This window comes from Rhinolophus hipposideros, assembly GCF_964194185.1.
Source record: "Rhinolophus hipposideros genome assembly, chromosome: 6".
NCBI lineage: Eukaryota > Metazoa > Chordata > Mammalia > Chiroptera > Rhinolophidae > Rhinolophus > Rhinolophus hipposideros.
In genome coordinates this window covers 94,455,483-94,475,488 of record NC_138052.1, presented here as the reverse complement: position 1 = coordinate 94,475,488, position 20,006 = coordinate 94,455,483, and the positions used below count along the sequence as shown (strand labels likewise).

General features: G+C 42.0%; 1 long non-coding RNA gene across 1 annotated transcript; it reads left to right on the top strand.

Moving 5' to 3' along the window:
• The first annotated feature begins 218 nt into the window (after positions 1-218).
• LOC308498851 lies at positions 219-10,899 on the top strand. Its single transcript, XR_013993529.1, has 4 exons — positions 219-371; positions 812-929; positions 7,136-7,275; positions 8,017-10,899. It is a non-coding gene; the product is annotated as an uncharacterized lncRNA (long non-coding RNA).
• The last annotated feature ends 9,107 nt before the right edge of the window (positions 10,900-20,006 follow it).

The following is a 20,006-nucleotide window of genomic DNA, read 5'->3' as shown; positions in this document are numbered from 1 at the left end:
CTCGGGATTGGCCCAGAGGCGGCGCGGGCTCTGATTGGCCGAGGGAATGACTAGAGTGACATCGCTGTCTGGGCTGTGTTCCTCCGGGGCCTGAGTCTTGGGCCGCTACTAGGAGGGCGCTGCCTCTGTGAGCACTTCCCTGTTTCTTCGAGTTCCTCCTGGGCGTCCAGAGCGGCGGCTGCGCGCGGTGGCCCACGGGGCTCTGGGTGGGCGGGGCCGTACAGCGGCGGTGGCCTCAGAAGGAGGATTCGTCCCGGGCGGGACTGCGGGTTAACTTGGGAATCGATGGTTGTAGGTTCTGGCTGGAGACTCATTTGTGCTGTAAACGTTGGGAAGCTGCTCCAGTTAACCTGAGCTCTCAGTCTGGAAAGGTAAAGACACTTGAGTCGTAGGTACAAATTTTCTTCCCGTCCGGGGCATTTATTTTGGCCCTGTATGCTTCCATTTGAGCAGTCGGTTGTGGAATTAATTTTTTAAAAATTCAGAGTTACTTGAAAAACGCGTGATGAAGGAAACAGAGTAAGAGGAATTCCTGGAAGCTTCCCTTTTTTATCTTGAGGAGTTTCCATTTCTAAATCGTGGCAAAAGAGAAGGTATGAGACACCTTACCTACAAACATATACCCAATTACTATATTTTTCTATGTATTTTAATAGTCACTGGTGTGAGTAAAAGATTCCAAATGAGAATAACTAGGATGAGGCCTAACACGAGTTTATTACAAATAGACACTTACTGCAAATAGTAGAGGCAAACTGTGCATAGCATGGAATGTTTTAGGCCCTGTGATGTGCCTAATAATCTTGTCCAGTTTAAGCAGGAAAATCAAAGTGAACTGAAGAAAATGAGTCTTTCCTTAAAGGAGATAGAAGATGGGAAGATGAGATGTCAGAAGATAAAGACAATGGCAGTAGAGATGAGGTAATGAGGTATGAAGCACAATAATTTACTGTCAATAATCAAAATCCACAGTAAAGTTGTTAAACGGTACTGCTTAACCTCAAAAGTGGTATTACGCACACTTTCCAACTAGTTTCACAAGCACACGCTAAACTTAATACCAAAATCTGACATGGTCAAATTACAGACCATTTTCATGAGTACAAACGCAAAAATTCCAAGCAAAATATTAGCAAATTGAGTATCAGTTATGTAAAAAAAATAATGCATCCGTGAATAAGTGTGCTTTCTTTGGGGAAATGCAAACGTGATTTTTGTTTGAGAAGTGATATTGGTTGCCTGGAAATACTGGTTTGAAAGAAAATCTTGATTTTTAAAATTACTTCATTAAATTCCATTGGTTTGTGTGCCTGCCAAACATGTTCCCATATTTATTCTTTAGACAAATATTTAGGTCCCTTCTGCGTTCTGTGTCTGCTGGGAGCGTTAGGTTTGAGTCCTGAAAGAACTGAGGTGGATGAGTGGGTACATAGTAGCCAATGAATATTGGATGCTTCATGTGTGCCACCACTGTGCTGTGGCTTTATGCATTATCTCATGTCATCTGCACAGCAACCATATGAAGTAGGCATCATTAGCTCCATTTTATAGACAGGAAAACAGATTTAGCCATTAACTGACTTGCTCATGGTTTCACAACTAGTAAGTGACAGAGCTGGGATTATACATGGTGCTGTTGAATCCAAAGTCCCTACTCTTTCCTGGTTCATTTCTCGGTCTTTCCCCAAGCAACTCGTTTTGAGAGGCAGATAGCATGTATTTATTGTCCAGTTTGAGCAACTGGTTTTATAGTAGAAACTTTCTTCAACCCTATTCAGTCTGTTCTAATCAATCAAAAGTAAGTTATCTGCATATACCTGATATTAATTTAAAACGTGTTAAAAATGCATTCATTTGTCAATCTATTGATGTGGGACTAAGGCCTTGTCTTTGACTTTGGGTTCACCGTTGGAGTAGCTTATTTTCCCTGAATAAAGTACACCCATGGTGCATCTTCCAAAATTTAAAGTTTGTGTCTTTAAAACAAAGCAAAACTTTAAAAACCCTAATAAAGCAATTTGAACACAGACTCCTATATTTTTACATTCCCCCCCCCCCATTCTTTTATGGTTGCTCACCCACACCTAATTTTACTAAAGTTTTTAAAGCTTTATCAAGTATGTCCAAAGCATTCAACTTTGATTTCATAGATTCAGTAACTTAACCTTTTGCATTAGTTTGATTGATTTATGTAATGTTTATGATGCAATTGAAACTGCAGATATAAAGGTCATGTATAGGTTTGCAAACAAACACAACTGATGCTTATTAAGGATACAATTCTGCTCATGGGAACAAAAATGGCCAGGGCTACTCGGAGTACTGCAGAGTAGCCCAGTAGCCACACATGCTTGGCATTCCAAGGGCATCAAGTTAGTAAGTCCTATTTGGAACTGAGACTGTCATTTAATCCAGCCATAGACATAGTTGAGTATGACATAGTTCAGTAGACAAGGTTAGTAGACATAGTTAAGAGAGCATCTGCTGTGCTGTGATGTCCACAGTATGTGCATTAGGCTTCTGTACCAATCAGAGCTAGAAAATTCTTAGTGAATGCACCAAGGGTATTGGAACCCAGACTGTTAGCTTGGAGGAAGATGGAAGTCATCAAATTACATTTTCCGTAAGCTGAAATGCATGTGATAGGGTTCTAGACTGTTCACACTGGTAACCCTTGGTCATTCCTCTTTAAAATGTGGTACCTGTAATGATTTACTCTGATTGAAGCAGTTCCGATTAACTTTTAGGATAACCATACCCTAATGTTGACTCATCTAAATTATTTAATGTGTTTCGTTGTGTTTTTTTTTTTAGATTTTATTGGGGAAGAGGAATAGGACTTTATTGGGGAACACTGTATACTTCCAGGATTTTTTCCAAGTCAAGTTGTTGTCCTTTCAGTCTTAGTTGTGGAGGGTGCAGCTCAGCTCCAGGTCCAGTTGCCATTGTTAATTGCAGGGGGTACAGTCCACCATCCCTCGCGGGAGTCGAACTGGCAACCTTGTGGTTGAGAGGACGCACTCCAACCAAGTCATCTGGGAGCTCAGAGGTAGCTCAGCTCAAGGTGCCATATTCAATCTTAGTTGCAGGAGGTGCAACCTACCATCCCTTGTGGGACTCGAGGAGTTGAACCGGCAACCTTGTGGTTGAGATCCCACTGGTCTATGTGGAAATCGAACCGGCAGCCTTCGGAGTTAGGAGCACGGAGCTCCAACCGCCTGAGCCACCTGGCCGGCCCTTAGAGAGTTTTTGATGCTTATGAGATCTAAACTCAGACTAAAAATACTCCTGTATTTATGTAGATCGAAATGCCGAAACACTTTTGATCAAGAACCTGCCTGACAGGGTCACTGGGCATGAACCAAAAGAATTGTTTGAGGAAACCTTTCAAATCAGATTGGTGAGCACGGATGGTGTGAGTAAAAGGTATGTTTTGTACTTACGTCGTACTGAAAAATAGTATATATCTACTGGATTCAAACGACAGAATTTCATTATATTCTCCCAAATCACTTATGCCTGATTTTTGAGAAGGAAAGAGTGGTTATCAAACCTTTCTACTTGCAGACATAAAAAGCTGAAAGAGACATCATAAATGGACAGCCAAACACTTCTAGAAAACTGTAGTGTATCACAAAAATGAGGACTTACTCTACCAAGTACAAGATTGAAGATTGGGAGAATTCAGTCATAGATTATCTTCATTGCTCTCTCCCCATTGCTGACTCTGGAAAAAGAACACATTTAGTTACTTGCCTGGATAGGTACCAAAACAGAACATTGAATTGGTCTGTTAGAATTATGTTGTGAGCAATTAACAAAAATTATCACGATGTGTCTAGGCTTTGGTAGAGTAAGAGGGTGAGTATGGTAAAAGAATGGAATAGAACATATTTCGAAGGGATTCTCAATGAGGTGAAACCTGAATATCGGGATGACAGGACCATTTGAGCTAACTTTGTTGGTGTAGGTGAATTCTAAAACAATCTATACCAGTGATGAATGTAATCTCTAGAAAAGAATCCTGCTGATTTAGAAAACAAATCTGAGAGGGTAAATCCCAAATTGTTAACAGTGTTTGCTGTGAGGAGATTTGCGGGCACTCTGCGTGCTTATAGTCAGCAAGTTTGGAAAATGACAAAACAGACATTCCTGCCAAAAGCTATAAAATTTCCCTAACTTTATTTAGTAAGTTTTAATTAGATATACTTAAATCTGGAGAATCATTCTTTTACATGAAGAATTATTACAAAGGGGAGATAGGGGAAGCCAAGTATTCCATGTCCATATGAAATAAAGCATAGTACCTATATCAGAAATGAATGTGGTGCATTATCTTCAAGAATATTCTTACTCGCGTGGCTGGTTTGCTCAGTGGTTAGAGCGCAGTGCGTGCTCATAACACCAAGGTCACTGGTTCGATTCCCACATGGGCCAGTGAGCGGCACCCTCCACAACTAGATTGAAAACAACGACTTGACATGGAGCTGATGGGTCCTAGAAAAACACTCTGTTCCCCAATATTCCCCAATTAAAAAAACCAAAATTAAAGAATATTCTTATTCAACAGGTCCTTGTCCATATTTTTCACCAAAATAAATCACAGGTTCATGAAAAATTACATTGAAAATATGAAATCATAAAGTACTAGAGGAAGACACGGAGAATGTTTTTTTGTTTGTTTGTTTTCCATAACCTGCAAGAAGGGGAGGTCTTTCTAAATATGAGACAAACCCTGGCAGTCCTAAAAGAAAAGATAGATAAATTTGACTGCATTAATATAAAATATTTCTACAGGGTCAAAAAATCCCATAAGCAAAGTCAAAAGATAAACCAGGAAAAAATATGTATAATTTCTATCGAAATCTAGGGCTAATTTTGCTGATATATAAAGTGCACCTCACAAATTAGTAAGAAAAATACCAACAACCCAGTAAAAATATTGGCAGATTACAAACAGTTCATAGAAAAGGAATTTTCTTTTAAACACAGGAAAAGGTACTCCTCCTCATTCATAATAAAATAACTAAATTAAAACTATGCTGGGGTGCAACTTTTTACCTATCAGATGTCCATGGATGAAAAAGTTTGTTACCACAGTATTGAAGAGGGTGTGGAGAAATTGGCATGCTCATACTTTGTTGACAGAAGTGAAATTGGAGAAATCTCTACAGAGATTAGCTATTTAGCAGGGTCTATCAGTTGTAATCGCATGTACCAATTTATCCAGCAGTTCCACTCTTAAGAATTTATCTTCCAGACAGCCTCAGACAAGTGTGAAATAATATTTTCCAATGTTGTTGGATGCACAATTAAAATTAACCTGAATATCTGTCAGTAGGAAACTGGTTAAAATTTTCTGGTAGATCCATAAGATATTATACTATGCAGTTGTAAAGAGAAATGAAACAGCATTTGTGTACTGAGGGGAAATAATCTCCACTACACATTATAAAGTGAAAAAGGCAAAAGTATAGAACAGTGTATATAGTATTTTACCTTTTATGTAAAAACATAATGGAGGACATATCCACAAAAATAACTCAAAATGGATCAAAGACTTAAATGTAAGAGTTAAAACTTAAAATTTAGAAGAAAATACAGCAGTAAATCTTTGTGATCCTGGGTTAGGGTATAGTGCAAGCAATAAACAGAAGATGAAGAGGTTGGGCTTTATCAAAATTAAAAATGTTTGTACTTCAAAGGACACTACAAGTCAAAAGAAACTATTTTGGAAGAAAATATTGCAAGTCATATATCAGATAAGGGACTTGTATTCAGAACATAAAAAGAACTCTTACAACTCAATAGTAAAAACATAACCCAATTGAAAGAGGAGAAGGATTTGAATGGATGTTTCTCCAAACAAGGTATACAAATGGCCAATGAGCACATGCAGAGATGCTCAACATTAGTCTTCAGGGAAATGCAAATCCAAACCATGATGTGCTACCACTTCACACCTGTGAGAATGGCTGTAATAAAGAAGACAGACAGTAACAAGTGTCGGCAAGGATGTGGAGAAATTGGAATGCTCATGCATTGCTGGAAGGAATGGAATATAGTGTAGTTGCTTTGGAAAACAGTTTGGCAGTTTCTCAAAATAATAAACACAGAGTTGCCATACGGTTCAGCAATTCTTCCACTAGGTATCTACTCAGAAGAAATGAAAATGTGTATCTACACATTTCTACAAATGTTCATATCAGCTTTATTCATAATAGCCCAAAAGTATTAACTACCCAAAATGTCCATTCATCAGCTGGTGAATGGATAAACAAAATGTGGTATTTCCATACAATGAAATATTATTCAGCCATAAAAAGGAGTGAAGTACTGATACATGTTACAACATGGAGGAATCTCAGAAACATAAGTCTAAATGAAAGAAGCCAATGGTATACAGATACTCTATTATAAAGGTGTACTCCTGAAATTTATATAATGTTACTAACTAATATTATCCCAATAAATTTAAAAATATATTTAAAAAAAAGAAAGGAGGGGTGGTTGGTTAGCTCAGTTGGTTAGAGTAGGGTGCTAATACTTAACACCGAAGTTGCCAGTTCGATCCCCATATGGGCCACGGTGAGCTGTGCCCTCCTTTGGGAAAAAAAAAAAAAAAGAAAAAGAAAAAACAAAGGAGCCAGACACAAAAGATCACCTATTGTATAATCTGATTTATTTATAAGAAATGTCCAAAATAGGCAAATCTGTGGAGACAGAAAGCAGCATGGTGGGTGCCTGTGGCTGGGGAATGGGTGTGAGCTGGGGGAACATGAATGACTAATGGCTAATGGATAAAAATCTTCCAAAGTTCCACTGGTGATGGTTGTACAATTCTGTAAATATACTGGAAACCATTGTACACTTTAAATGGGTGAATTTTATGATATGTGAACTATCTCAATAAAGCTTTTTAAAAACTAGAGTGTGTGTTACATTTGCTTTTCTATGTACAGCGTGTTGCCTCTAAGGCTAGAAATTGGACAGAAGGAAGACTTCACTGTATTCTTATCTACCTTTTGCATGTTGAATCTTGTATGTGCATTATTAATTCAGAAGACAAATAAATAAAGGTACTAAATGTTGACTGATTTTCTTCTCTTCCCCCATCCCATCTCCACAATTGCAGGATTGCCTATATTGACTTCAAGTCACAAGCTGATGCAGAGAGAGCCTTGGTAGAGAAGCAAGGAACAGAGATTGGTGGACTTGCCGTAGTTGTGGGCTATGTTGGAGAGAAAATCAAAGGTCAAGAAGACAGACGGAGAGGTAAGGGGTGCTGAAGCTCTGTAGATTGAGACTTGCCAGAGATGTCAGCCGGCTTCCCCAGGAGGGGCTGGCATAACATTAGGGGCGCGTGGCACTTTTAAGTGCTGCTTTCTCCCTGTATCAAAAATATGCAAGTCATCGCTTCTCGGCCTTTTGGCTAAGATCAAGTGTAAAAATATGTAAGTCATAATTATATCAAGTTAATGACTATTGTCCTAGTTAATTGTAACCTTGATGTCTGCAAAACAAATGGCACTTTGAGATATACCTGTTTATTCCCCTTTTTGGGTACCCTCTTGACTTCTGTTTGAACAGCCTCTTAAGTTTTTTTTTTTTTTAAGTATGCTTTTCCAGGACCCATCAGCTCCAAGTCAAGTAGTTGTTTCAATCTAGTTGTGGAGGGCGCAGCTCACGGTGGCCCATGTGGGGACTGAACTGGCAACCTGTTGTTAAGGGCACTGTGCTCTAACCAACTGAGCTAACGGCCGCCCCCTTGAACACCTCTTAAACCTGTGGTTTTGAAATTCTATATTTAATTCTTTTCAGACATTTAATTCTTTTCAAGTCAAGTTTTTTTTCAGGTTTAAGCCAGAGACCCCAATCCAGTGTCCCTAATCTGTCTAATTTGATGGGTAGACATGGTGGCTTTTACAGAATTTATGGGGAAAAAATAATGTATTATGAATGTTTTTTAAAAACAAGATATTTCACATAAAAATCAAACTCCTTTTGCTCCATCAGGAAATCTGGCAGACCTGGGGCTGCCGTTCTACTTGTCTGCAGCCGAGTGAAGAGAAGCAGCTGCTTGCTCTCAGCTGGGCGTTTGCTCTGTTTGCTGCAGTTCCCACCATTTTCGAAGTTCTCCCCAACTCTGAAGGAGTGAACATCCTACCTACACATTGAAAAAATGGAGTTAATACTTTCTTCTTACAAAGTAGTTCTTTTTCCCTTAGCAAAGATGACATTTTAATATTTCTAATATATTTTGTCTCTTTCAAAAGTAGGAAAACAAAAGATAGAACAAGAGAGCCGCATGTTTCAAGAAAAATGGGAGCGAGCTTATTTTTTCGTGGAGGTGAAGAATGTTCCTACATTGTTGCATCCTGCACAACACAAGCTGTGGGAAGGCAAGGGAGGCGGCGAGGGTTAAGCTCTCATAAAGAGACAGAGACTCAAATATAGTTAAATCACAGAGGACCAAGGGACTCACAGCCTCAAGGGACTGGAGCCCCAAATTGGTCACCGTAGGTATTTATTGATTTTTTACAATAGAGATCACATGATTAGGGGCAGGGTCTGTGAAACTCTTACACCACACAAGAATCATTCATTCCAAATCCCATAATCATCCCAAAGCAACCGATGCATACCATCCCCCAAATGACCAAGGTGTGGTGCATACAATCCCTGGGGGAACAAGTCTCACAAGATAAGATTATCCCATGAGCCAAACAGGAGGGGCGAGATGCTATTGTTCTAATGGGTCCATTACACCTGAGGGTAAAGGACAATAGTTGAGGCATGCGTCAGCAGCTTCTCAGAAGAGGAGGGGCACAGCTACCTCCTAACTTTACATTAGCTCATGGGGGTCCTAGGGGGGTCCCGTCTGGCTTAGGTTGTTTCTCCCGTGAGAAATCTTACCCGTCTTTGACTGCAGACCCTGCTTACAAGAACCAAACATGGAGACTTAGAGTAGCATAAACTCAGCCCCAATGAGGGACAATCCCGCAGGGTCACCTTTCCCTAAGGAAAGATTGGAGGGGACAGACTGCTAGGTTGCTGTGTGACTACACGACGCGTTTAATATGCAAACAAAGTCTGTCTGTGTCAAAAGAACATAACCTAAGACACCATTATGAAACAAACCATCGTAAGAACCATGATGGATATACGGAAAAGATGCATGATAAAAAAACTTAATGAAATGTAAAAAAGACTGAAATTTCTACATGATTTGCTTTTGAATGTGAATAAAATAACTGATGCTGCTATGAAATGTAGTTATGTATTAAGTGAGAAAATTGCCTCAGTCACATGGCCTCAAAACTGTTTACAGATGGCGAGTTTTTAAAGGAATGTCTGTTGAGTGCTGCGGAAATTATATGTCCTGAACAGAGACAAGCCTTTGCCAATATAAGACTAACTGGTAATATTGTTGCACAGCACATTGATGATATGACTGAGGGCTTGCGGCACAAGTTACAAGAGGAAGCAAAATCATTTGTGGCTTCCTCCATGGCAGCTCATGAAAGCACTTATATAAATAATGTTCCAGTTAGCTGTATTTATTCGTGGTGTTGATGAAACTTTTGATGTGACTGAGGAACTTTTGGACATGGTACCCCTGACAGGCACAGCATCAGGAAATGAATTATTTTTATGTGTTGAGAAAAGTCTTAAAAAATTTAATGTAGACTGGTCAAAATTAGTAAGTGTTAGCACAGATGGTAATTCCACAATGGTTGGTGTTAAACAACTTGTTACAAAACTTAAATCTAGAGTGTCAGGGCTTTGCAAAGACACAGAACTTAAATCTGTGAACGGCCTCATTCTCCAGGAATCCCTTTGTGCTAAAAAGTTAAAAATGGATCATGTCATGGACATAGTAATTTACACCATAACCTGGATACGTTCCCATGGCTCAAACCACAGAAAATTCCGTGCTTTGTTCAATGAGTTAAAACACAATATGGAAGGCTGTTCTGCTCCATGCAACTTAAGTGGATGAGTCGAGGTATGGTGCTAAGGCAGTTTTTTGAAGAAATTGACTTTTTCATGGCTTCTAAAGGAAAATCTGTGCCTCAGCTTACCAGCAAAGATTGTATCAAAGACCTAGCCTTTTTGGTTGACATTATGACTTATCTAAACATGTTGGGTATTTCTCTGCAAAGGCGTTCATAAGTGGTTACACAAATGTATGATTCAGTTCGCTCTTTCTTAGCAAAATTGTGTCTTTGGAAACTCTTTTGGCAAGGAACAATCTGGCCCACTTCCCTACGCTGAAATTAGTTTCTGAAAATGAAAGTGATGGCCTGAACTATATTCCAAAAATTAAAGAGTTGAAGACTGTATTCCAAAAAGGTTCTCTGATTTCAAGCTTTATGAAAATGAACTGATATTGTTCAGTTCCCCTTTCTCAATATTAATAATGTGAGTGAAGAGCTTAAAATGGAGGTCATTGAATTACAGTGCAACACTATACTGAAATCTAAATATGACGCTGTTGGAATCCCAGAATTCTACAAATAGTTTGGGAATGGTTACCCTAAGTGTAAAAACCACTATGCAAAGATTCTGTCTGTGTTTGGAAGTACCTATGTTTGTGAGCAGCTGTTTTCTGTTATGAAACTAAATAAAACTAATTATTGCTCCCAGTTAAAGGATTCAAAGATGAAGTCTCTTCTGCACGTTGCTAGGCAAGATTCACAGCCTGACATTGACACCTTGCGCCATCAGAAATGAATGTCAGATTTTGGATTTCAAATCTGAGGCATAATAAATTATGAAACTTTGAATAATTATTTCTATTTCCAAATTATATTTTTTCAATGTCAAATTTAAAATACAATTTCTGGCATCATATGTTTGTACCTTATAACATAAAATAAAGTTTGATTATACCTTGGCAGTTTATTTTTTCTATACTTTGCCTTTCTGGCCCTTCGAGTTATATGAGTTTATAAACCTCTGCCTTAAGAACGTTTTTCCTAAAGGCACTCATGAGCCAGAGATGTGAACAGGGGGTCAGCTGGGTGAATGGAATGTTTAGATCCCTCATGCAACCCTGTCCCCACGGATGACAGACCTGCGAAAGTGATCGTGGGGCTCAGGCCAGAGTAACCCCCTTCCTTGGACAAAGCTGGGGTGGCATAGCCACTACTGGCCTCTGGGCTTCTCTTTTAGTGCCTCCATTTTGGATTTACACATTTCTATTGAAATTTGAATATTGTTGGTGAGCGCACAGTCAGTTATGTATGACCCAGGCACCATTCTGTCTCTTACAGGTAGGGATGGACATTTCCTTGCATCTGGCCACCCCAAAGGGATACAGAATGGGGTGTTGATGTGTTGGGGATGCAGAATGGGTTGTTGATGTTTTGGGGATGCAGAATGGGCTGTTGATGTGTGGAAGAGCTTAGGAGCATTTTTCCAGGGAGAAGGCCAATAACTGCTATCAGAGTCTTGAGGTGTGTGGGGACAAAGCCCCAAAAAACAGTTTCCAGGCTCTCGGCCTCACATAGAAAGGTGCTGGCTCAGGTAGTAAATGGCCATCAACTGTGATCCGATGGCCATCAGCTGTGCCTAGTTGGCCATCAGCTGTAACCCATAAGCCATTGGCCACTAATATAACGGCTGTGGCTATGCTAGCAGAAAGGATGGGGGCTAGCAAGAGCGGATTGCAGAGAGGTGGATGCCGCCAGTGAGAATATATTGGTTTGACTCCCCTACTTATGGCTCCATGGGTGTTCCTGTTTGGCCTTACCGTGTCCTGCGTTCTTATGTGGGGAGCGGGAGCTGAGACCCTACCTGACACCCTGCACGACAAATGGCGCAGCGAGCAGGGTCCCCTGCGTGACAAGGTAACCCAAAAGGTGTTCTTCCACTGTGAAATTGGGACATGACTGCTCACTGTGGCAGAAACTGTATCTTTAAAAAAATTGGTCTAATTATAAAAGTAATACAGTTATTGTAGAACATTTGGAGACTGTAAAGAAATAGAGGGAAAAACCTATAATCTCAACCACCAGAGGTGACCCCTGTAATATTTAGGCATGTTTTCTTTCCGTCAATTTTCTGTGCATTATTTTATATGGTTGAGTGTATTATATGTGGACCATTTTGAATTCTGCTCCCCTCTTCCTCAGGCTCCCACTTAACAGTAAATCCTAAACGTCTGTCAGTGTTCCAAGCTCAAGGCTGAGTTTATTTGATTCTGTCAGGTGTGCACGGATGGGCCTTTGCCAGCCAGAGTGAGTTCTCTTGGCATCACATGAGCCACAGGGTTGAGTTCCAAGTGTGAGATCCCTCTTCCGTTCTGCCAGGCTCTGAGGCCAGAGGAAAGCCCTGCTGTCCAGGGAGGGAGAGGCAGATCATACCTGATGACCGCCTCCCAGCAGGGGTCCTGGGACCACTAGAGACTGTGAGCAAGCTCAAGTGGAACAGCCACAGCAGAAAGGGAAATGAGGGGACTTTAGGATGGGGTCTGATTCTAAATTCATGGTTTCAGTCTTGGCTGGGCCCTCAGTGCTCCCTGAAGGCTTCCATTTCCCTTGCCCCCTGTTCCTGTGATCCCCTATGCTCCCCTACAAGTCAAATAAAATCTACCACGCTTCTCTCATTCTCATTTGGTGACTTCACCTCCTAAAACAAAGCCGTTTGAGAAGAACTCTCCCAGCGACGTTCCTGTGTGCATTTACTTGTCTGGAACTGCACATCTCCCCTCCTTCCTTCCTGGCCTAAGGTACCTTCTCCCGCCCATGGCAGGGAGGATGGAGTAAACACTGTGGTGTTGGAACAGGAAGCATCCATGTGAACTAATAGATTTCAAAATACAGACAAATATAGATGTAGCCTTAGATATGCCTGTGTGTGTACATACATTCCCTAACTCTGTCCACTGAGAGGGCTTAAAAGTCCTAACATCCAGTGCCAACGAATTAACCCAGCCCCGTGATCTTGGTGGCTAATGCCATTTTTCAATAAAGGGCACCAGGACTCCTTGAAGAATTGGCTATTTCCAGGGCCACAACAAGGACATAGAAGACAAGCCTCCAACATCTTGCGCCAGAAGGTAAGAAAGGACTCAAACAATAATGGGGACATGTCCATGGATACAGGAGGCAACTTGAATGACTTTTCTCCCGGGCCTCCTTTCCTGCTCCATCCTCAAGGCCTCTTACTGGCTCACGCGCCCCCTCCCTCACCTCACTCCTGCCCTTTGCCCTGGCTTCCCTCATCGAAGGTCACTCTGGAGCAGTTCTCCTTTTCCAGGTGGATCCTGGCAAGGCCTCTGTGCCCAGTCTTGACAAAGCTCCTGGGTACCATCGCTTCCTCTGAATAACAGATCGCTATTACCCGTCCCCAGAATGTTGCCATTGTGGGAATGGACATGAAGCACCAGCTGAAGGCTGGCCCTGGAGCGATTGGTTCCTGCTCGGTCCTCACCGCCCCGCCTGCCTGCTCTCCAGATGGGCCTACGCCCATGTGCAGCCAGCCTCTGTTTACCTGTCAAGTGAGGATATCCTGCCTGCTCCTAGTCCTAGCCGGACCCCTGACCAGGGCCCAGCACCAGCAGTCTGCTGGCCCTACCCCAGGCCCCCTATAGAGTCTTCATTCTCCCCCTGTAAGGTCCTCAGGCTCCCGTGCCCTCATGCAGGATCCCCATCTTCTTTCCAGGCTTCCCAGCAGATGGTGAGCTGTTGGAGACAAGCATGATCAGGAGCCCCAGGCACAGCAAAGGGAAGTGTCCAGCATATTAATGGGAAAAAGCAGTGATGAGGATCCCCAGGCAGTATGAGTCCTGCCCCCACACCATAATTTTGGGGCCTAGCGTGAAATGAAAATGCAGGGCTCCTGTTCAACAACTAATAAGGTTTCAAGATGGCAATAGCAAAGCACTGAACCAATCCCAGGGCCCTTGTAAGTGTGGGTCGCATGCCCAAGAAGCCAGCCCTGCTGCCACCTGAGAGTCGGCGTTCCCAAGAAGGCACAGCTGCTGTAGGATCTGGCGGCAGCGGCCCAGCCGTGTTCACCCAGCGCGGGCTCCTGGGCTGAGCCAGAACCAGGAATCGCCTCGACGCTGCCACCTGCTGGCCACTCCCGACCACTGCACCTCCCTCCAGAGAGAAGAACTTAGGTAAGCCGGAAAGTGGCTTGGTGATCGCCAGGTGACCCAGCCTCCTTTCCTTTCACTGAGAAAACAGCTGGGGAGTGGGGAGGGAGACAAGGGCCATTCTGCCCGAGGTCACCACAGCCACAGCACCCCAGTGATGATGGCAGCACTTGAACCTCTCTGTTCTTTACAACTCCACAAAGTAGAGATGATTCCCCCGTATAGGTGAAGAAATGATATTAAAAATTTGAATTTTCTGGGGCCTGCCCGGTGGCTCAGGCGGTTGGAGCTCCATGCTCCTAACTCCGAAGGCTGTCGGTTCGATTCCCACATGGGCCAGTCGCCCCTCAACCTCCTGGAGTCCTGCAAGGGGTGGTGGGCTGCGCCCCCTGCAACTAGCAACGGCAACTGGACCTGGAGCTGAGCTGCGCACAACTGAGATTGAAAGGACAGCTTGACTTGGAAAAAAGGCCTGGAAGTACACGCTGTTCCCCGATAAAGTCCTGTTCCCCTTCACCAATAAAATCTTTAATAAATAAAAAAAAGAATTTGAATTTTCTGGCTACTGTGGTTGCCTCCCATGGTCTTTCTCTGTTGCTTAGACGCTCCCCTGATCGTTCTTTGGGTACCCAGGTGCTGACCTACCTGGGCCTGGGGGTGGGGCGGTGGCCCAGGTCCACACTTATCAGCATAATCCCATTACCTGGCCCCAGGGTGAGCCTATAACCCAAGAGCAGTGGAGGGGACTTCTTTTTCGCTGAGGCTGCTGGGAAAGATATTTTCTCCCTCCCTCTGGACTCTTAAGATACTATATAGATGTGAGGTTAAGATACTATATAGATGTGAGGTTCATTGTTTGAACCTCAGCTAGAGGCACTTTGCTACTGTGATGAAAGCTGTTCTAAGCATGAAGAAGCTGACGTGTAGTGAGGGAAGAAAGACACAAAAAACGAGTACAGGATGACATTTCTGAGTTGCTGGATCAAGCCAGCCCTGAAGTGCTGAGAGTCAGGGTACAAAGTATTTTGCAGTGCTGAGAGCCAGTGAATCCCCTTGAGTATGTAAACAGTTCTGAGCAGCTGCCTGCAATGAAAGGTGTCTAATGAACAAGTCCCTCAAGCCTCAATCTGCCCCTCTAGCCCCAGTTGCTGTGGATTGTCTTCCTCTGCCCTTGATCCCAAGTCTTCAAGCCCCTCTGTCTCCCTTGAGTCCTCAACGTGGCAGCAGTCCTCTCTCTCCAGGGCCCAGGGCACTCTCCCCTCCCTCACCTAGCTGACAGATCCCACGGGCTCTTACAGTCTCAGCCTGAATGGCATCTCCTCAACAAGGCATTTTGTCAATTGTGAATAATGCTACTAGGCACATTCATGTACAAGTTTTTGTATGGACATATGTTTTCATTTTTCTTGGCTATATACCTAGGAGTGGATTTGCTGGATTATATGGCAGCTCCATATTTAACCATTTAAGGAATTGCCAAACTATTTTCCAAAGCAGCTGTACTATTTTACATTTCCATCAAGTGTACAAGGGTTCAGCACTTGTTATTTATGTTTTTGACTATAGCCATCCTGTGGTGTGAAGATGTATTGCATTGTGGTTTTGATTTGCATTTCCCTGATGACTGGCGATATTGAGCATCTTTTCATGTGCTTATTCACAAATATATTTGTTACGTCTTCTTTGGCAAATGTCTGTCCAAATCCTTGCCCATTTTTTAAATAGGATATTTTATTTCTGTTGTTGTTTTTGAGTTCTAGGAATACTTTATATATATTCTGGATATTAACCCCTTATCAGATATATGATTAGCAAATATTTTCTCCCATTGTGTGTGTTGTCTTTTTACTTTTTTTTATTTTAAAGATTTATTGGGGAAGGGAAACAGGACTTTATTGGGGAACAGTGTGTACTTCCAGGACTTTTTCCAAGTCAAGTTGTTGTCCTTTCAATCTTAGTTGTGGAGGGCGCAGCTCAGCTCCTGGTCCAATTGCTGTTGTTAGTTGCAGGGGGCGCAACCCACCATCCCCAACAGGCAACCTTGTGGTTGAGAGCCCGCACTCCAACCAACTGAGCCATCTGGACACCCATGAGCTGAGCGGCAGCTCATTGACTTCATTCTAGTTGCAGAGGGCGCAGCTCGTGGGAATCGAACCGGCAGCCCTGTTGCCCAGAGCTCACCCGCTAACCTACTGAGCCACCGGTCCACCTGTCTTTTCACTTTCCTGATAGTGTTCTTCGCGCCATGAAAGTTTTTATTTTGCTGAAATCCAATGTATCTATTTTTTCTTTTGTTGCATACGCTTTTGGTGTTATATCTGGGAAACAATTGCCTACCCCCAAATCAGGAAGATTTATGCCTGTATTTTTTTTCTAAGAGTTTTATAGTTTTAGCTGTTACATTTAGGTCATTGATCCACTAATTTTTGTATATGGTAGAGATAGGAGTCCAATTTCATTCTTTTCATATGGATATCTAGTTGTCCCAGCACCATTTGTTGAAAACATTGTTTCCCCATTAAATTATCTTGATACCTTTGTCAAAATCAATTTACCATAAATGTATGGGTTTATTTCTGGACCTTCAGATCTATTCCATTGATTTATGTGTCTGTCCTTATGCCAAGACCACACAGTCTTGATTATCACAGCTTTTTGTAGTAAGTTTTGAAGTCAGGAAGTGTGTCTCCCGATTTAGTCCTTTCCTAACAGTGTTTGGCTATTCTGGGTCTCTTGAATTTTCATATAAATTTCAGGATCAACTTGTCAATTTCTGCAAAAGCAGGCAGCTGGAATTTTGATAGGGATTGTGCTGAATCTGGAGATCAATTTGGGAAGTTTTCCATCTTAACTAAATTAAGGCTTCCAATCCATGACCACAGGATTTCTTTCAGTGATGTTTTGTGGTTTTCAGTGTACAACTCTTGCATTCTTTTGTCAAATTGATTCCTAAGTGTTTTCTTTTTTTTAACTTTTACTTTTTAAAAAAACTTTTTATTTACTTATTTACTTACTTACTTATTTTAAGTGTGTTTTTCCAGAACCCATCAGCTCCAAGTCAAGCAGCTGTTTCAGTCTAGTTGTGGAGGGCGCAGCTCCCACTGGTCCATGCGGGGATCAAACCGGCAACCCTGGTGTTACCAGCATTGTGCTCTAACCAACTGAGCTGACCGGTTGCCCCGTTTTATTCTTTTTGATGCTGGTGTGAATAGAATTGTTTTCTTAATTCCATTTTTGATTGTTTATGGTTATTGCATAGCATATATTTCATTTTTGCATATTGATCTTCTTTCCTGCAATCTTGCTGAACTTTTCATTAGCTCTAATAATTTTTTTGTGTGTGAATCCTGATGGATTTTCTATATATAACATGTCATCTGCAAGTAGAGATAGTTTTACTTCTTCCTTTCCAAACTGGGTGCCTTCCCTGGATAGAGCCTCCAGTACAAAGTTGAATAGAAGTGGTGAGAGCAGACATTTTTGTCTTATTTCTGATCTTAGGGGAAAAGTTTTAGTCTTTCACCATTGAGTATGATGTTAGCTGTAGATTTTTTTATAGACACCCTTTACCAGATTGAGGAAGTGCCCTTCTATTTCTTTGTTGAGTGTTTCTATCTTGAAAGGATGTTGGATTTTGTGAAATGCTTTTTCTGCATCTATTGAGATGAATATATGGCTTTTGTCCTTTTATAGTTGACATACTGTTAAAAGTAGTTACCTGTGTAAGGTGGATAACTAGGAACTAGGAAAATGGGAGACAGGAGTGCAAGAGAGACTTTTTCCTGTCTCTCCTTTCTATTTTTTGGTTTCTTGAATGTATCTCTTATTCAAAAAAATGAAGCTATCTTTTTAAAAATTGTGGTAACATAAGCATAATATAAAATTTACCATCTTTATGATTTCTGGGTGTACAGTTCAGTAGTGTTAAGTATCCCCACATTGTTGTGAAATCTCCAGAACGTTTTTGTCTTGCCAAACTGAAACTCTATACCCATTGAACAACAGCTTCCCGTTCTTCCTCTTGCTAGCCCCCCTGGCAACCACCAGTCTACTTACTGTATCTATGAACTAACTATTCTAGATGCCTCCTTATAAGTGAAATCATACAGTATTTGTCTTTTTGTGACTTGCTTATCTCATTTAGAATAATGTCTGTAAAGTTCATCCATATTTTAGCATGTGTTAGAATTTTCTTAAAGGCTGAATAATATTCCATTGTGTGTGTGCATATGCCACATTTTGTTTATCCATTCACTCATTGAAAGACATGTGGAACCTTTTGGCTATTGTGAATAATAGCCAAACCTGACTATTGAACATGGGTGTGCAAATATCTTTGAGACCCTGCTTTCAATTCTTTTGGATATATACCCAGAAATGGTATTGCTGGATCATATGGTAGTTTTATTTTTAATTTTTTGAGGAAGCGCCATATTGTTTTCCATAGCAGCTGCACCATTTTCCATTTCTACCAACAGTGCACAAGGATTCCAATTTCTCTACATCCTCACCAACACTTGTTGTTTTTTGTTTGTTTGTTTGTTTGTTTTATAGTAGTCACCCTAAGGGTGTGAGGTACAAATTTTAAAAGTTCAGGTTTCTGAATCTACAAAGCTGAGATCCAGACACTCAGCTACTTTCAATTTCACCTTCTTTCAATCCCTCTCTGCAGAGGGGCAGGGCAAGGACAACAAGAGGACTGGACGGAAATAGAGGCTGAGGCCCCAGGAACAGCGGGGATTCTGGAAAGACAGTACCTGGCTGGAAAGTGTGCCCAGCTCAGGCAAGGTGGCCATGGGCTGGGGTTAGACTGAGGCCCTGGAGGGATCTCAGTCTCTGGAATACCCGAGTTCCTGAGATCTCCCTCGCTAATCCTGAAGTTCCTCTATTAACTCTAAGCCATCATTCACAGAATTGGCATTTATTGAGCACCAACTGTTTGCTGACACTGTGTAGAGCCTTGGGTTAAAGGAAAGAATTCCACATAACCTCAAGAAGTATGTGTGTGTGGCAGCCGGTACTTAGGAGCATAGATGAGTACCCAATCCAGTCTGAGAATAACAGGAAGACGCCAGGAAGAGGTGGCTGAGTCCTGAAGGTGGACCAGGAGGCCAGATATGGGGAGGTTGTCTCAGGCAGGAGAAGGTGCATAGGAGAAGGTGCAGGTGTGACAGAGCCCCAGAGGGCCCACTGGGGGAGGCCAATAGTCCAGTTGGCTGAAACTTGGAAGTCCCAGCAGGGCACAGGACCAGGACTAGCATGGGGCAAGTGGGGCAGTTGCCTTGGTTGCAAAATTTAAGGCCCAAAACTCAGTAATCAATATAATATTTTAATGCAAGGGCTTTTTGGACCTGGAGCTGACCTGCGCCCTCCACAACTAAGACTGAAAGGACAACAATTTGACTTGGAAATTGAAAAGTCCTGGAAGTACACACTGTTCCCAAATAAAGTCTTGTTCGCCCCCCCCCCCCAAAAGAAATCTTCATTTTGCGTTCATCATGGATTTTTCACATTACTTTAAAAAATTGCACAGAAGTATTATTTATCTTGATTTCTGAGTTGTGGGTGTCCCTTAAACTTTGTGCCTGAGCCAAATACCTCACTTACCTTACCTCTCTGCAGCGGGAAGTGGGTTATAAATGCTGAGGTAAGACTTGGATTTTCTCCTGCCGGCTACAAGAACTCATTAAAACCTTTTCATTATTAAATGTGTTTGTAGCTGTTGATTTCAAAAACTGATGTGGCTACAGTGTGGTAGATTAGGTAGAGGGGCAAGGCTGGTGTGAGGGAGGCCAACTCAGCACTGCTGCGTTACGCCAGCCAGGCAGGAAAGCAGGAAGGCTTGAATTAGAAGCAGTGGGCTTAGTGGACCGATTCCAAAGACACCTGAAAGCCAGGC